General features: G+C 45.1%; 1 pseudogene; it reads right to left on the bottom strand.

Annotated features, from left to right (window-relative positions):
• Positions 1–6,469: 6,469 nt before the first annotated feature.
• LOC119309180 lies at positions 6,470–15,314 on the bottom strand (annotated as a pseudogene).
• Positions 15,315–25,070: the final 9,756 nt, after the last annotated feature.

Here is a 25,070-nt window from a genome sequence, read left to right as displayed (position 1 = left end):
ATTTTTATAATACATGGACACTATTTTTTGTATAAACATTTCACATTGTTTAGATGCAAGTTTAGTTTTTCTGCATACATGGTCAAAACAATTTCTATCGGCCTTTAACATTTCCTGAAATTTTATGTAAACTATTTTTTGTAATATAGAATATTTGTAAATATAAATAAAGTAAAAGAAAATAAAAAAACATTGAAAAACGAGAATTTGGCCTATGGCCTGTGGTCAGCCTCGCGATGAGCCGGCCAATATGGAGCTTGCCTTCACCGAGACATCCTCTTGTCTCGCTGTAGGCGAGACATATGAGCGTTTGCGCGCGCTGCCCCCTTTCCCAACGCAAAGTTTATACTTTTCCTTTTTTATATTTTCACATTTTTATTTTTAATAGTTTTTGGACTATAAGATTTTGGACAATATACTGTGAATTTTCCAAATAAAACTCTGAACATTTTTTTAATATACGAAAAAATTCTTTTAAAATAGTGGACTTTTTAAATATACACTGAGTTTTTTAAAAGTACACATTGAACATTTCTGTAAAAATATGCTGAATAATTTCTTAGAGTAGTATAAATATCTTTATAATGTGAGTTGAAGCTTTTATAATATATGGCGAACATTTTCTTAATATAAGGTAAACATTTTCATAACTACAGGATACCTCGCGTGATGCTACGGAAATTGGTTAATGAAATTTGGATAGCTAACATGAGAATCAAAATTAAAAAACATATAAATTATTATATTAAATTATGTATAATTGTAACAATATTTATCAATATTGATGTATCTATAATATAATGTGCATGGATAGATGCCCACATACCAATGCATATGTTGGCGATATGTTTTGGACAAGAAAGCCCCAATCAAAATATTTTTCCAAGTTCCATGTGCCCAACGCATCAGTAGATTAGAGAAAATAGAGGGAAACTACCACACCTTCCCGCCACTTGGTCCCATCTGATGTGTACGAGAATAAATAAACAAAGGACTGAGGCCATGCGTTTGATGGGGTTGGTGGAGGGCTAATTTTGTCCAGAATTGCATTGAGCTCAAACTACGCACTACATTATGGAATTTCCTTAAAAAACTAATACGCACTATATTTAGGAATGGAGGGAGCAATTGAATAGAAAATATTTTTGAATGTTGTGGTGGGTCTTTTCCTATGCATTATTGCATGTTGAGGTGGGCCCTATCCTAATCGTAGTTGTATCATGAGGTGGCATGCTTGCATATCTTCTCTACTACCTAAAAGAAACGGAGTGTTTTGTTTTCCCTCTTACGTTCCCCGCTCTTCGTCCAACTCTCTCGTATGACCCCCTCTCCCCTCCAGGGACTTTCTTTTCTCCCTCCATTGGTTTCTTCTGCCGGTTTTATCCTCATCTGGTCGGACAAAATCGACTCTATCTTTGGTAAACAAATAATTCACATAAGATAACCAAACGCAATCAATTCATGCATGGCAATCAATTCATTCATGATGGTGATCAATCTCCTTTCTTTTTTCAATCAAACGGTGATCAATCTCCTTCTTTTTTCAATCAATTCCTTTCTTCTATCAACCATGGTCTTCCTACCCACACGGATGAAAAAGCCAGCCGATTTTTCCTCTCCTCTCTTCCCACCCAACAGATCACGATCCCTTTCTTCCCCATATCCCCCTCCCCCTCATCTCACCATCATCTCGCACCGCTACTTTCGGGCACCATCTGTCGCCGCAGCAGCAGCGAGCGCTGCCCACTCTGCAGATGCCGGGCCAGCTGTTGCCGTTTCCCAGGTTGCATAGTACGACGGCCGCAGTGCAGGGGTCCGTTGGTTGCAGGTCAAGGTCCTCTAGATCGAGAACCTGCAGTAGTGGATGGATGTGAATTGTGCACGGGCAAGGCGGCAAGGTATGCTTGTGCCCCACCCTCTCCCACGGATTTAAACATGTCATTTTTTATAATAAGTTGATGCAGTATAGGAGGAACATCATATTTTTAGACACAGTCTGATCCGTAACTTCTCCATCTTTTTCCTTAGGAAACCATCCGTTCTGCAATAATGTGCATACATGCCGAACAATTATTACTGCTATGGATACGTTTCATTTTTTTTCAAGCATATAGTGCCGAACAATTATTACTACTATGTACCTGTCGTTTTTTATAACAAGTTATGCAGTTTTGTTCCAGAATGTGACCTGAACGCACTTCCAAGTTCCTGACCATCATCTCATGTAGTCTCCTCCAATAAGATGAATAGTAATGCAACTTTATCCAAGAATTGTTTGTATTTGTTGATCGTTGAATCCCCAAGACCAATGCACATATAAGAAGCTTGCGAACCCCAAATTCTTTCTTGAGTAATCAAACATATCTGACCACATTTTTTTTTGTAAAAATTCTGATCATACAATTTATTGATCTCTAAGCTCTGTAATAATGTTACCCTTTATCTATTTTTTGTGCAGACACAGGATGACAAAGAAATGATATCCAGGATTGTGTACTAACATTTATAATTATGGGTTTGTGCTAGCTATTTCTATTTTGATTCCTTTAGGATAGATGATTACATGATATTTATTTTTATGGAAACATCATAAACTATTTTGAACGGAAACATCTACAAATATCAAAGAGTTGGCAAAACTCTTTGAGGGGTTATCACGGTGTTACAATTACCTATTTATGCATGATAACAATCTGAAAAGCTCTTCCAAAATAACACTATGATATATCCGGCAAAGTATGCAGCAAATTGCGTGCTTTATGATTTGAGGAGTTATCACGGTTAAGGTAGAAATCTACTAAAACCAACACTCCAAAGTATGCAACAAATTCAGAGGAGTTATCACGGTTAAAGTAGAAATCTACTAAAACCGTCACTCCGAAGGTGAGGATCCTTGGATTCTCCGCTGTAGTCGATGAAGCCAGTGTCAAAGCCGTCATCTTCTTCGTCAAGGATAGTAACAAAGAAGGAAAGGGATAGTAACAGCGTAATTATTACAAATCACTTGTTATACTCATATATCTTGGATAATATTTAGTGGTTTCACTTCCAATATGGAAAAACAGAAACCAATTGTACATTTCCAACCATGTCTAATCTACTACCTTTTTTGTAGAACAGATCCAAGGGAGCAAAGAAAGCGATGACAACATATGGTGATCGTGGTGCGAGTATTAAGGATTTCTAGAAATGCATGGGCAATAATGTTGAATTTTGTTAGAAGGGGGAGAGAGATTTGGTGGAATAGTTGTTGTATTTCTTGAGCCTCATGGGCATATATATAGGAGTACAATAATCAACTTGGAATACAAGACAAGGCAGGACCAAATCCTACTCTATATCATCTTTCCTAATAATCAATATACTCAACATATTTCATGATACATGTGCTTTTGATATGTGCATATGATATATCACATGAATAGTGTTCAGCGGTGAGCAACAAAGTGAGAAGGGAGATTATATTATGTCTTCTCCTATTTTGTATGTTTCTCAAAGTACAATAGCAATGTACGTAAAAACACAAATGGACTACTGCAGAGTAGAGCGGAGCAACAGGAAAACGTGGAATAGTTAAGGACAAGAAGACAGAGCAAGACCAAAGTTCTTGGGGTCTTCAAATGTCTCTGGTCCAACAACAGGAAACTATATGATATGCAGCATGGTCAAAGGGCTGCTTTCCTATCTCAACCAAGTTCTTGGGGTCTTCAAATGTCTCTGGTCCAACTCCTTCATCAACATTGTAATCTAACATTGCAAAAATAACGGCACACAATAAGGCCATAACACAAACATAAAATAAAATTGCTCATAAAAATGTTCACTTATTTTTGTTAAATATTAGGATGAAAACTAAGAATGGAAAAATTCTTAGTTTTGGATTTTGGGCTATAGAAACAGAGGAATGGATTTTTAAAGACGGACTTAAATGCTCAAATTTGAATTTAAATTTGAACAGTACAGAAAAGTGTGATGGATGTGCATGAAAGTTACACCATTAAATAGGTGGGATTATTACAAGTTTTTTGGAGTTGGAATTATTGCATTTGGATAATTATTTTATCCTGTGGAATTTTTAGAAAGTTGACAGAAAAGAAAAAGAAGAAATGGCACGGTGCAACTAGGCCGATTCGGCCACTGTGCAGCAGGCCCAGAGGGGATCCAACCCAGGCGAGCCAGAGCGGCGCACGCGCCAGGTTTTAAACCTGACGGGTGAGGCCCGACGTCAGAGAGAGAGAGAGAGAGAGAGAGAGAGAGAGAGAGAGAGAGGAGCAAGGGAGAGGAGAGGATGGCAGGTGGGCTACACCTGTCATCTCCAACCTCGCGTCAAAGAAGCCGACGAGCTCACCGGCGGCGATAGGAGGCACGACGAGGTCGGGAGAGGGCACGACGAGGTCGAGTCGCCGTTCGGTTGGTGGTGGATGCGGTCACCAGAGTGGGCTGGTTCGCAGGCAACGAGGTCACGCAGCAGAGGAGCTTCAGTCGTCGGTGGTTTTGGTCGTTCCCAGTGGCAAAAGAAGCGGGGGAGAGAGGGGAAAGAGTCAGTGGCTTGCGGTGGTTTCAGATCGAGGAAGAGGAGCGACGGAGGAGGCCTGTACCTCGCGAACGCCGGCGAGCCAAAACGGCGGAGCTCGAGCTCGGGCGCTTCTGGAGAGGAGTGGGAGGTTCAGGGGGTGGATTAGGTGCTGCAGAGGGCGAGTGGTGAGGAGAGGAGGGCACGAGGAGGTCTTATATAGCTGGGCCAGGGCTTGTCGTGGGCCCGTGCACGGGCAAGCTTGTTGTCGTTGCTATGGGTCACAGGGGCTTGCATAGGTGAGTCGCGGGCGTTCGTGGGGTTGGTCTAGGGCCAGGGGAAGGAAGAGAGAGAGAGCGGGGGAGTGCCAGGGCGCCGTGCGTGTGAGCTCGCTCATTGTAGCTCTCGAGCAGCCACTGCGCGCGTGTGAGGGAGGCAGCGGGAGGGATAAGGAAGAGGGGACAGGGGTGTAGCGTGATGTGGACGTCGAGGTTGTCCTGCTGGCGCGCGGCGAGGTGGTCGGAGGCGTGAGGCAGAGGGCGGCTACAGTGTCTTGGCGCACTATAGCACGCTCTGGAGCATGTGTTTGGCATGCCCTGGCATCGTTTAAGGGGCAAGGACGTGCCCACTCGTGTCTGGTAGTGCTAGGGAGAAGTAAAGAAGTGGGGAGAGGCATTGGATGCTCTGGAGAGCCACTAGGATAGGAGAGAGGTTGAGGGAGAGAGAGAAAGAGGCTATCCAGAGAGAGAGGGAGAGGTTTTCACCCCCCCAATAATGGAGTTGTGAACTTGCCATTTTTACTGGAGGTAGAGTAGGCCCAGGAGAAGCTCTGGTAAAAATTTAAACTCAAGGAGAATAGTGGAAGAGGTCAAAATGATGATTTTGGAAAAATGGCACAAGGTGTTTGATGCAAGTTTGAGCTACTTACACATGTCTCCTTCTTGCGCCACTTGATTGGGGTGATGCCCTTGACCATTTGGAAATGTGGTAGAGATTTGAGCCCATTTGGACAAAGTTCACAATGTAACTTTGGCAAACCCTAGAAATCAACAGAAATGGATTTTCTTAGATCTAGCTAAGCTAAACTATTCCCCTTGGTGCACCACTTGGTGTAGTGTAATCATTTGGGTACTTGATCATGTCCACAAAGTTTGGGATCAAATGGAGAAAGTTGGCAATGTAAAGTTGTTCAAGTTTGGTTCTGGACAAAGAGGGTTTTGGGGCCTTTTGTGAACCAAAATGATTTTGATTGAGATGAAACTTTGCAAGATCATCACATTATGCATATGTGACTTGCTAGAATTTTCCTGGATTTATTTGAAAATATTTCTTATAGAAATATTTTAAATACTTCAAATGAACATAAATGGTTTTGGAGGGTTTTGCCCAACATTTTGAACATGACCATGTGTTGAAACTCATATATATGGAAAATATATGTCCACTGAGTTCCCCTAAATTTTCTCAAATATTTTTGAAGCTTTAAAATAATTTTAACCTATTAAAGACCATTTCCGGCCTAAAGAAAAAGCCTTTAAATAAAATAGCAAAACAACTTTTAAAATAATATTTTTGTGGTTTTAGGGAGTCCTATATCTAATAGGATTCAAATATAAATTTTGAAATATTTTTTTACATCCCAGATTAAGTACCTGTAGTTCAAGCCTTAACTCGGGGGGTTTTGGAAAACCTCATCTAGAAAATATTTTTTGGCCAAATTATTTTTGAAAGAAAATACTATGATGTCCTATACACATGGCATGATCATTGGGCAAAGTTTTGGATCAAGGAGAGGAAGTATAAGAGGTTGAGAATTTATTTGATTTTTAGAGCACTTGCAAACTACAGACAAAATCCAAGCAAAACAAAGTCCAAAACACTCAAAAGTTTTTGTCAAACCACATTTTATCATGATTTATTAAGTGTTGTGGCATGAAAATCAGGGTGTGACAGATATGCACAATGCTCCAAAACTCTATTGGTCGGTCTTCTTATCAATGTTCATGATGATCACTTGACAATTAGGGTGGACCTTCTCAGCAACCTTCTTAACTGCAGCCATTGCTGCTGCAGCACCCGCATCATGCTGTGAAAACTCGATGAGCATATGCTTCAGGCCTGACAGATGCTCAACGCCAGACACACCACTCGACTCCTTTGAAAGGCCTTCTTCAAACTTTAGCTCAAGAACTTCAACCTTCGATAAAGCGTCGGTCACAAAGGTCATAGATGGCAAGCTGCACCTTATCGAAATCTTCTTAAGACTCTGAAATCCATCACTTGGAAATGCAACTTGTTTCTTATCCTCAGAAGTCCGAGGAACATTACAAAATAACTTCAGTTCCCGCAAGCTTGCCATTTCACTGAGCTCTTGAATGATATCCACATCAACACTCTTCCCGATATTGCTGCACGAAAGTTTCAACAGTGACTTCATCTTGGTTATCCCACTCGGCAACTTGGCGTTCCCGACGAGCAAATGCATTAACTTTTCCAGCCTGAGAATGCTGGGAGGTAGCTCTTTCACCTTTGTGGATCTCACATCCAGTGTCTCCAGGCATCTTAGCTCTCCAATCTGTGTAGGGAGCTCACTGACATCTGTTACCTTGAGGTTCCAGTACCTCATAAGCAGCAATTCGTAGAGACCATCAAGGCACAGTGGACCTTGACAGCCTTCAAGGTCAAGAACCCGCAGTACACTGAGTTCATTTAGACGAGGCATGCGACCGGTGTGAGAAAATACGGTGATCAAGCGAGAACGAGATACTTTTGCCCCATCGATTTGTGTAGCGGCCTGATCATGCTTACCACTATTCAGCAAAAATAGCCGTCGGGCAGTGCCATTGACAGGTGGGACATCTTGCTGCTGAGCATGTACCAGAGCGACAAAGTTGTCTTCCATGGACTTGCAAATGATGAAATCGTGTATTACTGGATGAAGAACGTAGCTCCTATGGGTGCCATCATGATTCAGCTGTGATGGTTGGATTAAGTTTCTGCCAATGAGCTCGCTGATGTAGTTTCTCGCTGTTTCCTCCATGCTTGTGCCATGCTGTTCATCGATGAACCCTTCTGCAACCCAACGCCTCGCAAGACGCTCTATTTCGATCTCATGGTTCTTAGGAAATATGCTTAGGTGCAATAGGCATGCCTTGAGATTGGCAGGAAGATCACTGTAGCTGAGTTTGATGATCTGTTTAATCCCTTATAGCTCTGAATTCGTCTGCCATTCTAGTCCTGACCGCTTAAATTCATCTCTTGTGCGTGGCTTGCTGGCTAATAAGCCACCCACGCTCACTATAGCGAGTGGCAAACCACCACACTTTCTCATGATCTGAGCTGAAACATCCTTCAAATGGGCAGGGCACCCACCCACACTCCCAAAAGTTTTTTGGGAAAAACGAGGTTTCTGCATCGACTTCATCAAGAAGACAAGTCTTCTAAACATGGGCACCTGCAGCTGCTTTTGCAACAGCCTCAATTCTTGTTGTAGTGATTATCCGACTCCCGAGACTGTTCACTGGAAAATAGTGTTTGATTATCCCCCAGGTCTGCACACTCCATAAATCATCAATCATAACAAGATACCTGTTTGAGGACAATACACATGTATCTGAACCAACAGGATGTGAACCAAGATGACGCAGCTCGATGACATCAACGAGTCAGTGGATAAAGGCACATCAGCCCCACCATCGGAACCTACTCTGCCCACTGCTCCACTCATGGTGAGTTCAGTCCTAGTACAGTCCTCTTACTTGGAAATTCTTTGTTATGGACCATCTTGATTAAGCACGACAAGAGGATGCAACCCTAAGACGACAATGAGGCACTAGATCAAGGTACAACAACCCCTCCACCGGAACCTTCTCTATGCATAGCTCCATTCATGGTGAGTTGAGTACTAGTACAATCCTCTCCTAGGAATTCTTCTTTCTGGACTATCTATATCTTGATTGATTTCGTTACCCTAGCAGGAATCGCCAATGAACACAATTCCATCGAGGACGAGCAACCAACCAAGGAATGATTTGCAAGATGAAAGTAATGTTCCAAGAGCTAGGATGTGCTTTGGACCAGAGGAAGAGGCATACACGTTCTACAATTCTTATGCTCAAACCAAAGGATTCAACATTAGGAAGTACCACCTTAAGTGTAGAGCAGATACGACTTTAAGTTCAAGATATTTTGTTTGTAGCAAGGTAGGTGTAAAGGCCACTCATCCAACACATGTAACCAAGAAAGAATGAGGTATTTCGAGGACTGCTTGCATGGCTTGTGTTCAATTCAGAATCACTCAGGAGGGTATTTGGAGTGTTTAGAAGGTAATCCTCGATCACAATCATCAGCTGGTAAGTCCAGATAAGAGGCACATGCTAAGGTCACAATGTCAACTCTTAGATGTCGATCGCCACACGATTAAGCAAATGAGGACATTCGGAATTAAACAATCTGAAACATATGATTTCTGTGAGCTTCGGTATGGTAAAGATGCAGTACCCTTCTCGCAAATGTATTCCAACAATTATTTATGAAGTGAGCGCTCGAAGTATTTGCAAACCAAGGATTGATACGACTCCAACGTATCTATAATTTTTAATTGTTCCATGCTGTTATATTATCACTCTTGGATGTTTTAACATCATTTTATAGTCATTTTATATCACTTTTTGGTACTAACATATTGACATAGTGCCCTGTGCCAGTTGTTTTCTGCATGTTTTTTACATCGCAAGAAATCAATATCAAACGGAGTCCAAATGCAGCGAAACTTTTTGAGGATTTTTTTGGGCCAGAAGTCATCCAGTGGGCCAGGAAAGCACCTGGGGGGGGGGGTGCTCGGAGCACAACCCACCAGGGCGCCCCTGGAGGCCCTGACGCGTCCAGGTGGGCTGTGCCCACCTCGGGTGCCCCTGAACCGCCTCTTTGCTCTATAAATACCCCAATATTCCAGAAGCACTTGGGGAGTCAACGAAAATCAAATCCAGCCGCCGTAGAGTCCAGAAACACAAGATCCAATCTAGACACCATCTCAGAGGGGTGCATCATGTCCATTGGTGCCTCTCCGATGATGCGTGAGTAGTTCTTTGTAGACCTACGGGTCCGCAGTTAGTAGCTAGATGGCTTCCTCTCTCTCTCTCTCTCTCTCTTGATTATCAATACAATGGTCTCTTGGAGATCCATATGATGTAAGTCTTTTTGCGATGTGTTTGTTGGGATCCGATGAACTGTGAGTTTATGATCAGATCTATGTTTTTATCCATGAAAGTTATTTGAGTCTTCTTTGATCTCTTATATGTATGATTGCTTATATCCTCGTATTTCTTCTACGATATTTGGGTTTTGTTTGGCCAACTTGATCTATTTATCTTGGAATGGGAAGAGGTGCTTTGTGATGGGTTCGATCTTACAGTGCTTGATCCGAGTGACACAAAGGGAAACAACACGTATGTATCGTTGCTATTAAGGATAACAAGACAGGGTCTATTTCTACATAAATAGATCTTGTCTACATCATGTCATCGTTCTTATTGCATTACTTCGTTTCTCCATGAACTTAATACACTAGATGCATGCTGGATAGCGGTCGATGTGTGGAGTAATAGTAGTAGATGCAGACAGGAGTCAGTCTACTAATCTTGGACGTGATTCCTATATAATGATCATTGCCTAGATATGGTCATGATTATTTGAAGTTCTATCAATTGCCCAACAGTAATTGTTTTCCCATCGTTTGCCATTTTTATCGAGAGAAGCCACTGGTGAAACCTATGGCCCCGGGTCTCTTTTCATCATATTTGCCTTTGCGATCTATTTCCCTTTGCATTTATTTTCAGATCTATTAAACAAAAAATACAAAAATACCTTGCTGCAATTTATTTGTTCCGCGATCTATTTATCCTATCTACCAGTTTTACCTCACATTTTTTGCCTATCTGGAGGCCCCGTACCCGAAAGGGATTGACAACCCCTTTAACACGTCGGGTTGCGAGTATTTTGTTGTTTGTGTGCAGGTGCTATTTACGTGGTGTGAGGAGGTTCTCCTACTAGTTTGATAACCTTGGTCTCATCACTGAGGGAAATACCTACCATCTCTATACTGCATCATCCCTTCCTCTTTGGGGAAATACTGACGTAGTTCTAGTAGACATCAAAAGGAATTTCTGGCGCCGTTGCCTGGGAGGATCTTCAACATCAACCAAGTTCCTAATCACAAATCTCATCTCCTCGCAATTTACATTATTTGTCATTTGCCTCTCATTTTCCTCTTCCCCACTTCACAAAAATTTGTCGTTTTATTCACCCTCTTTTTTGTTTGCCATTTTTTCTCGTCAGATGTGTTTTTGAGTGCAATCTTGTTGTGAAGTCATCATGAGTGATTTTGGTAGGGTAGAAACAAACGATGGCCTAACTCCTAAAATGGAGCGTATGGGTAATCTGGATGCCAAAACTTTTGTCTTGGGGCAAGGGAATTTTATGAGAAAAGAACATATCCAAGAATTTTTCAATTGTGTCGGAAAATTAAGTCTCGATGATATTCCTATACTTAAGAGGACAAAATCTTATGCGGAAGCTATTTCGGCACTTGTTCTGAAACTTTAAACTAGATTTATTCGTACTCATCCTACCTTGCAACAATTGTTCTATGAGTTGCTCGTTATAAAGAATCCTAAAGCTAAAAAGTTAGCCACTCTTGTTTTGATGAATGAATTTGACTACATAATACGGGAAGCTAGGGAAATCTTTGATTTTTATGGCATGAATCGTGAAAAACCCATGATTGATGAAATTCTTTATAATAGTGATTATGCTTTGAGACATTTGCTTGGGGATAATCAAATCTTTGATGAGAATCTGAAGAAGCAAGCCCCCGTTTTAGATATGATCCAACAAGTTTTTAATTATGTTAATCAACACTATTCTTGGATCACTGCCGGTAATCAAATGGGTTATGATAAAAAGCAACATAATAGTGCTAAGGTTTCCATGGACAATGTGTTTTATGTTTTATTTACAAAACCTCCAGACATAAATACCTCCAAGGAAAACAAGGATAAGGATGACAAAACTTAAATCATACGCGTTATGCCTAACTAGGGGCGTAAAACGATAGTGCTCGTTGGGAGGCAACCCAACTTGTATCTTTTTGATGTTTGGTTTTCTTGCTGTTTTTAATAAAATACCCAATTATACCTCTGGTTAGGTGTTTTTGTGGTTTAAATTAGTGTTTTTGCCAAGCGAGGCCTTTTGGTTGATTTGGGTAAAAGTTGATTTGATTTTGCTGAAAAACAGAAACTTATGCACTCATGAAAATAATTTTCATAAATCACAGAAACGTAGTTTTGAGTTTATTCTTTTTGAAGAAGATTAATATACAAATTACTAAGGTTTGCCTAATTTAGAAATATTTTTGGAGTTACAGAAGTATTTGTAATATCCAGATTGCTACAGACTATTCTGTTTTTGACAGATTCTGTCTTCTTTGCATTGTGTGCTTGTTTTGATGATTCTATGGTTTTATTTGATGAGTTTTTGCCATAGAAAAGTTGGAATACAGTAGATATAATGCAAAAAAATGAATAATTTTGCAATAGCACCTATAGTAGTGGTTTGCTTTCTTATACTAACGGATCTCACAAAGGTTTTGTTGAGTTTTGTGTGATTGAAGTTTTCAAGTTTTGGGTGATCATATGATGGATGAAGGAATAAGGATTAGCAAAAGGCTAAGCTTGGGGATGCTTGAAGCACCACAAGATAATATTCAAGAAGTAGAAAGCAACTAATCTTGGGGATGCCCCCGAGTGGCATCCCTACTTTCTTCTAACAACTATCGGTATATTACTTGAAGCTATATTTTTATTCGTCACGTATTATAAGTTTTGCCTGAAGCGTCTTGTATGATATGAGTCTTTGCTTGTTTTGCTTTGTGTTCTAAGTCTTGAATCATTGCTGGACACACCTTTTTGAGACAGCAAAAAATTATGTTATGCTTGCTCCTATGCTTCACTTAAAATTTTTAGAGGCATGGATTTGCTCTAGTGCTTCACTTATATCTTTTTTAGCACGGTTTGCTTTGTTATTTTTGAAGAAATGCTCTCATGCTTCACTTAGATTTATTTTGGAGTTAGTAAAATTTTCGGAAATTCTCTCTTGCTTCACTTAGATTATTTTGAGAGAAAGAAAAAATATGCTCATGTTCTTCACTTAAATTTGTTTGAGCTTATCAAAAGCAACATATGAAAAATAGTCCCAAAGTGATAGATATCCAAGGAGGATATAATAAAAACTTTCATGAAGATCATTGGACAAAATAAACTTGATTCTTAGTAATGGTTTTGAGATATGACGATATGATATGTGAGTCATGTTGATGAGTAATTGTGCTTTAGTAAGAATATTGATGTTAAGGTTTGTGATTCTCTATGCAAGCACGAAAGTCAATAGTTATGCAATGAACTTTATGTCCTACTTATGGTGCATTATTTGGTGTTACTTATGGTTAATGCTTGGGTACGAGATTTTTCGCTTTTTGGTTGGTCGCTTCTCAATCTTTTTGCTAGCCTTCATTTTGAACTAAGTATGATCACTACTTGTGCACCCAAAACCCTTTAAACCAGTTTTGCCATATGAGTCCACAATACCTACATATATGCAGTATTTCCATGTCGTTCTAAGCAAATTTGCATGTGCCATCTCTAATTTTCAAAATAAATTTCTCTTTTGTGTGCTCTACCGCTCGCGAGGCAGTGAAGGGTGGCCAATATTTTCCATGCTATATGTGTTATTCTCATGATGAGTGTTTATTCACTTGTCATTGCACGAGATGCCCAGTCCCGAAATGAAAAATGAATTTACTTTATGTTTTCAAATAATAAATTCCTTGGAAAGTGTTGGTATGGAGGGCAACCGTGGATTCCGCTAGCTATGAAAAGTGAAAGTAATGGTGGAAAAAGGAATAAACTTTATTTTATGTTTGGGAACCGCCTATGATGTATCTAGCATGGAAAGTGTTGGGAGCTCTAAGTCGTTTTTGTTCGTGGGAAAAGTATGCCTCCCAAAAATGTTTTTATCTCTCAATTTAAGCTCTGAGCTATGGCACCTCTACAAATCCCTACTTCCCTCCGCGGAGGGCCTTTCTTTTACTTATGCAATTTTTATTTTGAATTTGAGTCTCCATCTTCTCTTATAAAGCACCAACTAAGGGGCACTATGATCGTATTTCAGCATTGGGTGTAGCTAATATTCAAGTGCATTTCATGAATGGATCAATGATTGAGCATAATGGGCTAGGGGATAACTTGCATTAGTGTTGATATTTTCAAAGACATGGTTGCTTGTTGGTATGCTTGAGTATTAAAGTCTTCACGTCAAAACTAGACTATTGTTTTGAATCATATAAAATTCCAAATGTCCATGCTATAAAGAAAAAAATGTGATGAACATGTTAGGCAGCACTCCACATCAAAAATTCTGTTTTTATCATTTACCTACTCGAGGACGAGTAGGAATTAAGCTTGGGGATGCTGATATGTCTCCAACGTATCTATAATTTTTGATTGTTCCATGCTATTATATTATCATTCTTGGATGTTTTACAATCATTTTATATCATTTTTTTGGTACTAACCTATTGACATAGTGCCCAGTTTCAGTTGACGAGGATACATACCTGGGGTAGGGTCATAGGCCTGACCTATACGTCCTACCTAAGGTCACTACCCCAAAAGATAAAAAGACCAAGAGTCAACAGGAGAGCGCCGGTCGAGTGCGTCGAGTGCAATCCACTCGACGACCACATCACTCGACCGTCATCCCCCACCGTCACTCGACCATATGGGGGGTCACTCGACTATATCAAAGACCAGGAGTCGGAAGGGCACGCAACGACCGGGCATTCACTCCTTAGTCTTCATGAGCATTAAGAGTATTTAAGACCGACGTTACCAGTAACGCCCCTACTTTATGTACATTAAGCCCCTTGTAATGGAGGATGGCTGGGGTACTGGCGCACTCTATATAAGCCACCCCCTCCTCTAGGACAAGGGTTTGCACCGTTTGTAAACATCACACACATAAACCAATCGACCTCCTCCGGGCACCGAGACGTAGGGCTGTTACTTCCACCGAGAAGGGCGTGAACTCGTAAACCTCGTGTGTACACCTTCATCATAGCTAAGATCTTGCCTCTCCATACCTACCCCCTTTCTACTATCAGCCTTAGTACCACGACAGTTGGCGCCCACCGCGGGGCAGGTATCTTAGCGACTTGCTGGTGAAGTTGCAAGTTTTTTCCGATCATCATCGTCATGGTTTCCGGCGGCAGACTGGCCGATGGCCGCGAGATCCGTCTCGGCGCGCTGGTGTTCATCGCCGACGACTCCGCATGGCTTCAAGAAGCCCCCTAGACGTCGAGGCGCTCCCCGTCCAAGGGGCAACGCACTTTCGAGCGTGCGTTCGCGGCATTCTCCTTCGGCAGCCATCGACTCAGTATCAGTCGACCCCGACGGTGCTTTCACTCCCCGTTGTTCGTCGCCACAAGCGATCCGGTCGATCGCGGCTTCAGCGGTGGATGAAGCACGTGGTGGCACGGCGCTCGACCACCCACCAAGTCGCGGCAATCGAGCCCGACGAAACTCTCCATGGCCTGTTCGACCTGTCGACTGGCTCCGCGGAGACCGCATCCGAGTGCGACAGCAGCGACCCTGCGGCTGAAGTCTTGATGGTCGACGGACCTCACAGCCCTCCCAGTTTCCGCTGTGATGGCGGCGGAGACAGCGGCGGCGATCCATCGCGCGGCCATGAGGAATACCGACCCGAACCCCTCTCTTCGCAGTAGAGGGAAGAACTTCGTCGCCGCACCATGGATGCACTCCACACGCCCATCGTAGGAGAAACCCCCGAGGCTCCGGCCTTGGAGGAGGTGCGCCTAGCTAACTTGGCTGAGCGCACTCGACTGAATAACCTTCAGCGTGCTCTCGACGAGCGCGCCCAGGAGCGGATCCACGAGTCCGGTCAACGACAGCTTTTTCTGCCTCCACCTAAGGTATACCGAACTCCGATTCAGAATCTCACAGGTGCGGCCCGAATAGCAGAATCAATCCAACCTTCCCAGTCAGAAGCTGGCAGAGGGTTGATGCAGATCCGGGCCTTGCTTCGGGCAGGAGGAGAGCAAAACACAGTAGTGTCTTAGTCGCGGAATAGGATTCACAGCAGGTCCGTTGCAGGGGACACAGTTCACTCGGCTCACAGCCCAAGATCGCCTCCACGGCGTGAAGGCCGTGGGCAGTATGATCATCCACTCGACCGTGACAATCGTCGTCGGGGATCCACGCCTCCTCCAAGGAGTGCGTTGTATGTGCCTCGGCGGAACGATGATAGGCGCCATCACAGTGGCGAGCGCAGAGCCTTAGTTGATCCAAGGGAGCCGGGCTTCGACGCGAGGTCTATCCTCGTTCAAGGCCTGGTCGACCGGAACAGAGCACACAGAGAAGACCTTGGCAGAGATCGTCCAAGTGGCAGCATAGTGCATGTTTCCGGTCCCGAGTGTTTTAGCAGGGCCATCAGGGCAGCGGTGATTCCTCCCAACTCTAGGTTGGCTTCTGGGGTCAGTAAGTTCACCGGCGAATCCAAGCCTGAAACTTGGCTTGAAGATTACCGAGTGGCTGTGCAGATTGGAGGCGGTAACGACGAGATAGCGATGAAGCATCTCCCTCTTATGTTGGAAGGATCGGCCCGAGCGTGGTTGACTCAGTTAACTCTGGGAAGTATTCACAGTTGGGAGGAGCTATCTCGAGTGTTCATAAGAACTTTCGAGGGCACATGCAAGCGACCAGCAGGGTTGCCCGAGTTGCAACATTGTGTGCAGAAGTCGAATGAGACTTTGAGGGAATTCATTCAAAGATGGACCACTTTGCATCACACTGTCGAGAATATGTTAGAGCATCAAGCTGTGTGCGCTTTCAAGGAAGGCGTCAAATACAGAGAGTTGGTCCTGAAATTCGGTTGGACTGGGGATATGACTCTGACTCGGATGATGGAGATAGCAACCCGATACGCTAACAGAGAATAAGAGGATCGACTCCGTAGCGGGAAGAGTAAACCGGCCGGCCAAGAGGCCGGAGGAGGTAACTCTAGTCGGAAACATAAACGTAAGGCCGAACCAGCGACACCTGGAGAGATTGCGGCAGTGAGTCTAGGAAAGTTTAAGGGAAAACCTAAGGGCCCTGGCCCCCTAAGAAGGTCAAAGATCAAGCAGGGAATGATGTGCTGGATTTGCCATGCGACATCCACACGAAGAAGGATGAGGAAGGTAATCTGATTTACCCGAAGCATACCACTCGACAATGTCGACTCCTAATCCAGCAGTTCCGAGAGAAACAACCCAATGAGAAGGAGAAGGAGTCGGACCAAGGTGAAGATGAAGAGGAGGACGATGGTTATCCTAAAGTCAATTCCACTCTGATGATTTTTGCTGACGTTGAAAGCAAGAGTCGATTGAAGGTCATCAACAGAGAAGTGAATATGGTCGCTCCTGCGGCGACGACCACCTACCTGAGATGGTCTCAGACATCCATCACATTTGACCAGTCTGACCATCCTGCTCGCGTGGCTATGCCTGGGAGGCAAGCACTGGTGGTCGACCCCATGGTTGGAGACACTCGACTGACCAAAGTACTGATGGACGGTGGCAGTGGTCTGAACATCCTCTACGCTGAGACCTTGAAGGGGATGGGCATTCCGATCTCCAAGCTTAGCGAGAGCAATATGAGTTTTCATGGTGTTATTCCTGGAAAGAAAGCCGAATCACTCGGCCAGATCGCCCTTGACGTGGTTTTCGGTGACTCGAAGCATTACCGTAAGGAGAAGTTGACATTTGAAGTCGTGGATTTCCAGAGTGCCTATCATGCCATTTTGGGTAGGCCAGCCTATGCACGTTTTATGGCTCGACCATGTTATGTGTACCTCAAACTGAAGATGCCTGGACCCAAAGGCATGATCACAGTTACTGGCAATCGGCAGAAGGCTGAGGAATGTTTCCAAAAAGGTTCCAAAATCACCGATGAACAGATGGCAGTAGTCGAATTCCAAGAATATCAGAAGAATGCAGATCCGAGTGACTTGCTTCGAGCGAAGAAGCCTCCCACATATTCCGCATTCCAGTCGACTGGTGAGATGAAGCCAGTTCATTTCACCTGATGGATTCCAATGCTGCACCGACTCATATATCAACAACGCTCGACAACAAATAGGAAGAGGCGCTCGTTCAGTTCCCCCGTGAGAACTGGGACATCTTTGCATGGAAACCTTCTGACATGCCAGGTGTACCTAGGGGACTGGCCGAGCACCGTTTGCGTGTCGACCCCAAAGTAAAGCCCGTCAAAGAGCACCTTCAGCGGTCCGCCGTGTAGAAGAGGAAAGCAATTGGCGAAGAAGTGGCTCGACTGTTGGCAGTAGAGTTCATTCATGAAATCTACCACTCCGAGTGGTTAGCCAATGTAGTCATGGTTCCTAAGAAGGATGATTCACTTCGTATGTGTATTGATTTCAAGCATATCAATCGGGCTTGCCCAAAAGATCGCTTCCCTCTCCCTCACATCGATCAGATTGTTGACTCGACTGCGGGATGCGAGCACCTGTCTTTCTTGGATGCATATTCCGGATATCATCAGATCTGATTGTATGGCCTCGATGAAATAAAAACAGCCTTCATCACCCCATTCGGGTGCTTTTGCTATGTCACCATGCCTTTCGGTTTGAAAAATGCCGGAGCCACATTCATGAGAATGATTCAGAAGTGCCTGCTCACTCAAATTAGTCGGAATGTGGAAGCGTACATGGATGACATCATGGTCAAGTCCCACAAAGGTTCCGACCTATTGACTGACCTTGCAGAAACCTTTGCCAACCTGAGGAGGTACGATATCAAGCTTAATCCGTCAAAATGCACATTCGGAGTTCTAGGAGGAAAGTTACTCAGTTTTCTCGTTTCCGAACGAGGGATCGACGCCAATCCAGAAAAAGTTGATACCATCCTCCGAATGAAACGCCCCGTGCGAGTGCATGATGTACAGAAGTTGACCAGTTGTTTGGCCACCTTGAGTCGATTCATTTCTCGTCTCGGTGAAAAGGCCTTGCCCCTTTACCGACTGATGAAGAAATCTGATAAGTTTGAATGGACTGAAGAAGCTGATGCAGCGTTTGTAGAGCTCAAAACCCTGCTTTCCACCCAACCGGTGCTCGCTGCGCCAATCAGCAAAGAGCCTTTACTGCTTTACATTGCAGCCACTGGACAAGTCGTCAGCACAATACTCACGGTCGAGCGAGAAGAAGAAGGAAAAGCTTACAAGGTTCAATGCCCAGTCTATTATCTCTCTGAAGTTTTGACTCCATCCAAGCAACGATACCCACATTCTGAGAAGCTTGTCTATGGAATATACATGACCATGAAGAAGGTTGCGCATTATTTCTCTGACCACTCCATTACAGTCATCAGCGACGCGCCACTATCTGAAATTCTAAATAACAGAGACGCAACTGGTCGAGTGGCAAAATGGGCGATTGAACTCCTTCCATTAGATATCAAGTTTGAGGCAAAGAAGGCTATCAAGTCCCAAGCAATTGCAGATTTCCTTGCCAAGTGGATTGAACAGCAATTGCTGACTCAAGTTCACTCGGAGCATTGGACTATGTTCTTTGATGGCTCCAAGATGCTGAATGGTTCAGGCGCTGGAGTAGTTTTGGTATCCCCCCGCGGAGACAAGCTTAGTTATGTTCTCCAGATTCATTTTGATTCCTCCAATAATGAAGCCGAATATGAAGCACTTCTATACGGGTTGCGTATGTCCATTTCACTCGGCATCCATCGCCTTATGGTCTACGACGACTCAGATTTGGTGGTCAACCAAGTGATGAAGGAATGGGATGTTAGGAGCCCAGCCATGACTGGTTATTGCAATGCAGTGAGAAAGCTGGAGAAGAGGTTTGAAGGTTTGGAGCTCCACCATATACCCCGACTGAAAAATGAAGCTGCAGATGAGTTGGCCAAGATAGGTTCAAAGAGGGAGGCCATTCCCCGAAATGTGTTTTTGGAGCATATTCATTCGCCTTCAGTTCAAGAAGATCCTTTCACCGAAGAATCACCACAGCCCAAGAGTGCCACAGATCCGACTGAAGTCGAAATCCCAGCCATGGTCGACTTAGTCATGGAGGTTTTGGTCATCACTCCCGACTAGACAGTGCCCTACATTGCATACATTCTTAGGAAGGAACTCCCAGAGGATGAAGAAGAGGCTCGACAGATCGTCCGACAGTCTAAAGCCTGTACTGTGATAAAAGGACATTTGTTCAGAGAAAGTGTAACTGGGGCCTGCCAGAAGTGCATCACGCCAGAGGAAGGTCGAATGATCCTCAATGATATTCACTCTGGGACCTGTGGTCACAATGCATCCTCTTAGACCATGGTGGCCAAAGGAGCCGGATCTTACTGGCCGCACGCCAACGAGATGGCAAAGGAAATAGTGGACAAGTGTGAAGGTTGTCAGTTTTATTCCAACATGTCCCACAAACCTGCATCAGCTCTGAAGACTATTCCACTCGTCTGGCCTTTAGCTGTTTGGGGATTGGACATGGTTGGACCTCTAAGGACCGGCATGAGCGGATTTACCCATGTGCTGGTAGCAGTCGACAAGTTTACCAAGTGGATCGAAGCCAAGCCCATTAAAAACCTTGAAGCAAGTATTGCTATGAGCTTCATTAGAGAGTTGATATTCAGATATGGCATACCGCACAGCATCATCACTGATAACGGATCGAACTTCGACTCCGATGAGTTCAGAGCCTTTTGCGCTTCCCAAGGCACGAGGGTCGATTACACTTCGGTCGCCCACCCTCAGTCGAATGGGCAGGCTGAGCGAGAGAATGGATTGATTCTCAAAGGACTGAAGCCTCGGTTAATGCGTGACCTCAAGCACGCGGCAGGAGCTTGGGTGGATGAGCTCCCATCAGTGCTTTGGGGGTTGAGGACAACTCCCAATCGGTCGATTGGACGGACTCCATTCTTTTTAGTCTACGGAGCCGAAGCTGTTTTGCCGAGCGATTTGCTCCACAACGCTCCCCAAGTCGAACTCTTCCCAGAAGAGGAAGCAGAGCAAGCTCGACAAGATGCAGTCGACCTCCTGGAGGAAGAAAGAGAGATGGCCTTGATCCGGTCGACCATTTATCAGCAAGACTTGCGTCGATTCCATGCCAGGAACGTAAGGGGTCGTGCCTTCCAGGAAGGGGACTTGGTCCTCCAAGTGGACCAGTAGAAGCCACACAAGATCGCCCCCGCTTGGGAAGGCCCTTTCGTCGTCACCAAGGTACTCCACAATGGAGCATACCGTCTCTTCAACGTCGAGCACAACAAAGATGAACCACGCGCCTGGAATGCGGAACTGCTCCGCCCTTTTTACTCTTAAGTATTTAGACTGATGAGATGTAATAGGAAGTACCTCTTAGTTTGATTATCAAAAGACATAGTTTTACAATCTTACGAATGATTGTTGTTGTTTATTTCTTTTGTATGTGTCGCCTTAGCTGCGCACCTGTTTCGCTTAGGATGAAATGATAAAAATCCTACCGAGTGGTGAGTCTGCCTCCCACTCGGGGGCTTAGCTGCAGCCCAGTGCTTGCCTAAGTTTGAAAAATCCTTCCGAGTGGTGAGTCTGGCTCCCACTCGGGGGCTTAGCTGCAGCCCAGTGCTCGCCTAAGTTTGAAAAATCCTACCGAGTGGTGAGTCTGCCTCCCACTCGGGGGCTTAGCTGCAGCCGAGTGCTCGCCTAAGTTTGAAAAATCCTACCGAGTGGTGAGTCTGCCTCCCACTCGGGGGCATAGCTGCAGCCCAGTGCTTGCCTAAGTTTGAAAAATCGTACCGAGTGGTGAGTCTGCCTCTCACTCGGAGGCTTAGCTGCGGTCCAGTACCCGCCTAAGTGATAAAAAGTCCTCCCAAACGGTATGGGTCGGTCATGACCCTTTGTCCCCCCGGGGGCTGCACCGTCAAGAAGAAGGACGAGATTGTGGTGAGCAGCACTCACCTAAGTTAGAAAAATCCTACCAAGTGGTGAGCGACCCTCCCACTCGGGGGCTTAGCTACAACCTAGTGCTCGCCTAAGTTTGAAAAATCCTACCGAGTGGTGAGCAACCCTCCCACTCGGGGGCTTAGCTGCAGCCCAGTGCTCGCCTAAGTTTGAAAAATCCTACCGAGTGGTGAGCGACCCTCCCACTTGGGGGCTTAGCTGCAACCCAGTGCTCGCCTAAGTTAGAAAAATCCTACCGAGTGGTGAGCGACCCTCTCACTCAAGGGCTTAGCTGCAGCCCAGTGCTCGCCTAAGTTTGAAAATCCTACCGAGTGGTGAGCAACCCTCTCACTCGGGGGCTTAGCTGCAGCCCAGTGCTCGCCTAAGTTTGAAAAATCCTACCGAGTGGTGAGCGACCCTCCCACTCGGGGGCTTAGCTGTAGCCCAGTGCTCGCCTAAGTTTGAAAAACCCTACCGAGTGGTGAGCGGCCCTCCCACTCGGAGGCTTAGTTGCGGCCCAGTGCTCGCCTAAGTTTGGAAAATCATACCGAGTGGAGAGTGAGGCTACAGGTTGCCCACACCCCACCCCCTCCCAAGGGTTGCACCGTCAAGAAGAAGGAAGAGATTGTATGCACCCAACGATTGGCCCCTTGCTGATGACAGGAACTCACCATTGCTGAGTACCTTGCTGATGAGCTAATCAATGCTGCCAAGGGCTCGTCAACAGGTCGACTGCTGACCCTTCTTCAACACCTGCATCAAACGATGAGGAACCGTTCCAAGTGAAGAACATACTTCCCTCAAAGATAAACCCAACATATTCAAGGATGAATCCAGAGTTTCCTAACCGCGACATAAAAGTACTCGGGTACCAGACCCGAAGGAGTTTTAATGGTTACAAAATCACTCGGCATCCCGAGGCAAATAAAGGTGAAGCATAATATTTTTTTCAATCACTCGGGGGGAGAAGGACTGGCCGGATCGCAGAAGCTGTCGAGGTCAATGCTGTCGGCAATACGAGTGGCTGCCTCGAGGAAGGTGTCCATGAAGTCCTCGAAAGAGTGCTTTTTAGTATTCGCCACATTGAGAGCTGCCAGCTTGTCTTCCTTAGCCTCCTTGTAGTGCACCCGGACCAACGATAAGGCGACATCAGCACCACAGCGAGCGGAAGATTTCTTCCACTGTTGCACTCGGGCTGAAATCTGATTTAGTCGAGTCATTAGGGACTCGAGATCTTGAGACAACTCCGCCTGAGGCCAGAGTTTAGCGTCCATTCAAGCCATCGCCGCCTTAAGTCGAGCCAGATAAGCGATTGCACCATCTAAGCGCGACTCCAATCGCAGCAGATTCATAGCAACGTCATCTTTCACGGGACAATTGATGGGGTCAAGACCCGTCTCAACCCACCCAGTTTCGGCTTCGAAGTCCTGACAAAGTTCCGTCCCATTGCAAAAAAAAAACTATGAGTCGACGGCATGGCCACAGAGTTCAACCGGTGACAAGTTGACTACAGTCGGATGATCATACCTTCAAGCTTCAGGACAAGTTTCGAGGCGAGTTGCTCCAGATAAGACTCCAGCTTGTCTGTCTTGGTCCTGAGGTAGCCGACCTTAGTGGTCAGGTTCTCCTTGTCCTTCTTCAGTTGTTCGTCTTCTCGATTGGCGTCCGAGATGGCAGTCTTCAGCTTCGCGTTCTCCTCCTCCAATTTGCCGACTGAAGCCAACTTCTGGTCCGCAAGCTTTGTCTTCTCGCGTGCTTCCTTCTGAGCGGCTGCCAGATCTAGATCCTTTCCAAAGCCTCCTTCATCCTCTCTAAAGAAACAACACTCTTCAGACGAGACTGAAGTTGGCGATTTTCACTACGCACATCTGTTCGTGTGAAATCACTCGGTTCAAAGAGACTGAAAGAGAAAACCAGTGCAAAGTGGGAACTACAAAGTAGACAAATCGGTCGACTGTTTACCTCCCATGATGGCTGTTTCTTCTTGAGCAGTCTTGAGATTCTTCTTCATGAGTTCAAGGTCCAGTTCAACGCTGATATGCTTCTTCTTTAATTCGGTGAGCCGAGCTCCAAGATCGCAAGACCTCTACAACCAGAAAGATAGAAAGTCAGTCGACAGAAATAAGAGACAGTGCGGAGAAGAATTACTCTAAGACTACTGCCGAATCAAATATTCAACAATAGTCTCGGGGACTACACCAAGTGGGTGCACTTAGCATGCCCCCACTGAATCAGATCAATACCCACCAAGGCCTACTCAGTGTGAGGATACAACATTAGACCTCAGTCGACTACCAGCAGTCGACCGTGGTCTCGGGGACTACACTCAGTGGGTGCACTCGGCGTGCCCCCACTGGTTCGAACAGTTTACTGAGGCTCAGCTCAAGGAGAGCGGAGTTGAAGTTTCCCTAAAAATCTAGGCAAAGGAACACCCCAGTGGGTGATCAGACACGAAAATATAAAGGCAACACTCAAAAGTTCAGTCGAAATTTTGCCGACTTGAACATTGGTCTGAAGAGCGGTGCTGGCGTTGTAAGCTACCTGACTAGCCTCATACATCACTTTCACCTGCTCCATGACAAGGTTCACCTGACGAAGAGCTTCCCTAGCGGCGCCCGGCGAGTCATCTGGAGTTTGATACACAACAAAAAGTGATGGCTGCAGAGCAGCCGAAGCAGTCGTTGGATCAGAGGCATGGAGTTGCACTGGAGCTGCAGGAGTTGGTGCATTCGAGTCGGCCGGATGATCAGTCACCGTCCTTCTCTCTTTCTTCCCAAGAACATCGGGGTCAGCGGGCTGGCGTACGTGATGCTGGCCCAAACGGGTTCTCCAAAACGATCGACCACCGCCTTGAGCGCCGGCGTCCACTGAGGAACCTGAACCTCAAGCCTCCTCCTGCCAGTGCTCCCACTCCTCCTTTTCCTCTCCTACAGAGGCACTTCTTCTTCATCGTCAGGAAGCACAACAACTTCTTGCAGAACTACAGAAAGAGAGAAATGCCAGAAATTCTGCCGATTGATGGTTTACTCAACTTAATGAGGCTTAGTCGACCGGACTTACCGACTCGTGAGGTGGCCTCTTCGTCTCCTGGTGCCTTGTCAATGACCATGTCAGTGGCAGCAGAGGTAGGACTAGAAAGACACATGAATTGGTTGGTCAGAGCAAGTAAATATTCAGTCGACCTATGAAAACACAAGCAAGACACTCACCCCGAAGCAACAGGGACGTCCATCTTAATCCGTGGCAGTGTCTTCCGAGCTTTGGGAGGAGCAACCTTAGGCTGCTTGGCCACCTTCTCTGTCGGCTTCGGGGTCAATGTCCGAGTGCGCTTCTGGGTATGGGCACTCGGGACCATGATTTTTCCGCACTCGCCAGACGGGTCATGCTGCTGTTTGGATCGGCGTTCAGAGCGCGGCGGCGAGTCGACTTCTTCCTCCTCGTCCGACTCCTCGCTCTCCTCCTCCTCCTCTTCTCCTGAAAACTCCCACTCGCCACTCTCCTCC

The sequence above is a fragment of the Triticum dicoccoides genome, chromosome 5B (genome assembly GCF_002162155.2).
Source record: "Triticum dicoccoides isolate Atlit2015 ecotype Zavitan chromosome 5B, WEW_v2.0, whole genome shotgun sequence".
NCBI classification, from domain to species: Eukaryota; Viridiplantae; Streptophyta; class Magnoliopsida; order Poales; family Poaceae; genus Triticum; species Triticum dicoccoides.
The sequence above is the reverse complement of the archived record's forward strand: the minus strand, read 5'-3'. Positions and strand labels throughout refer to the sequence as shown.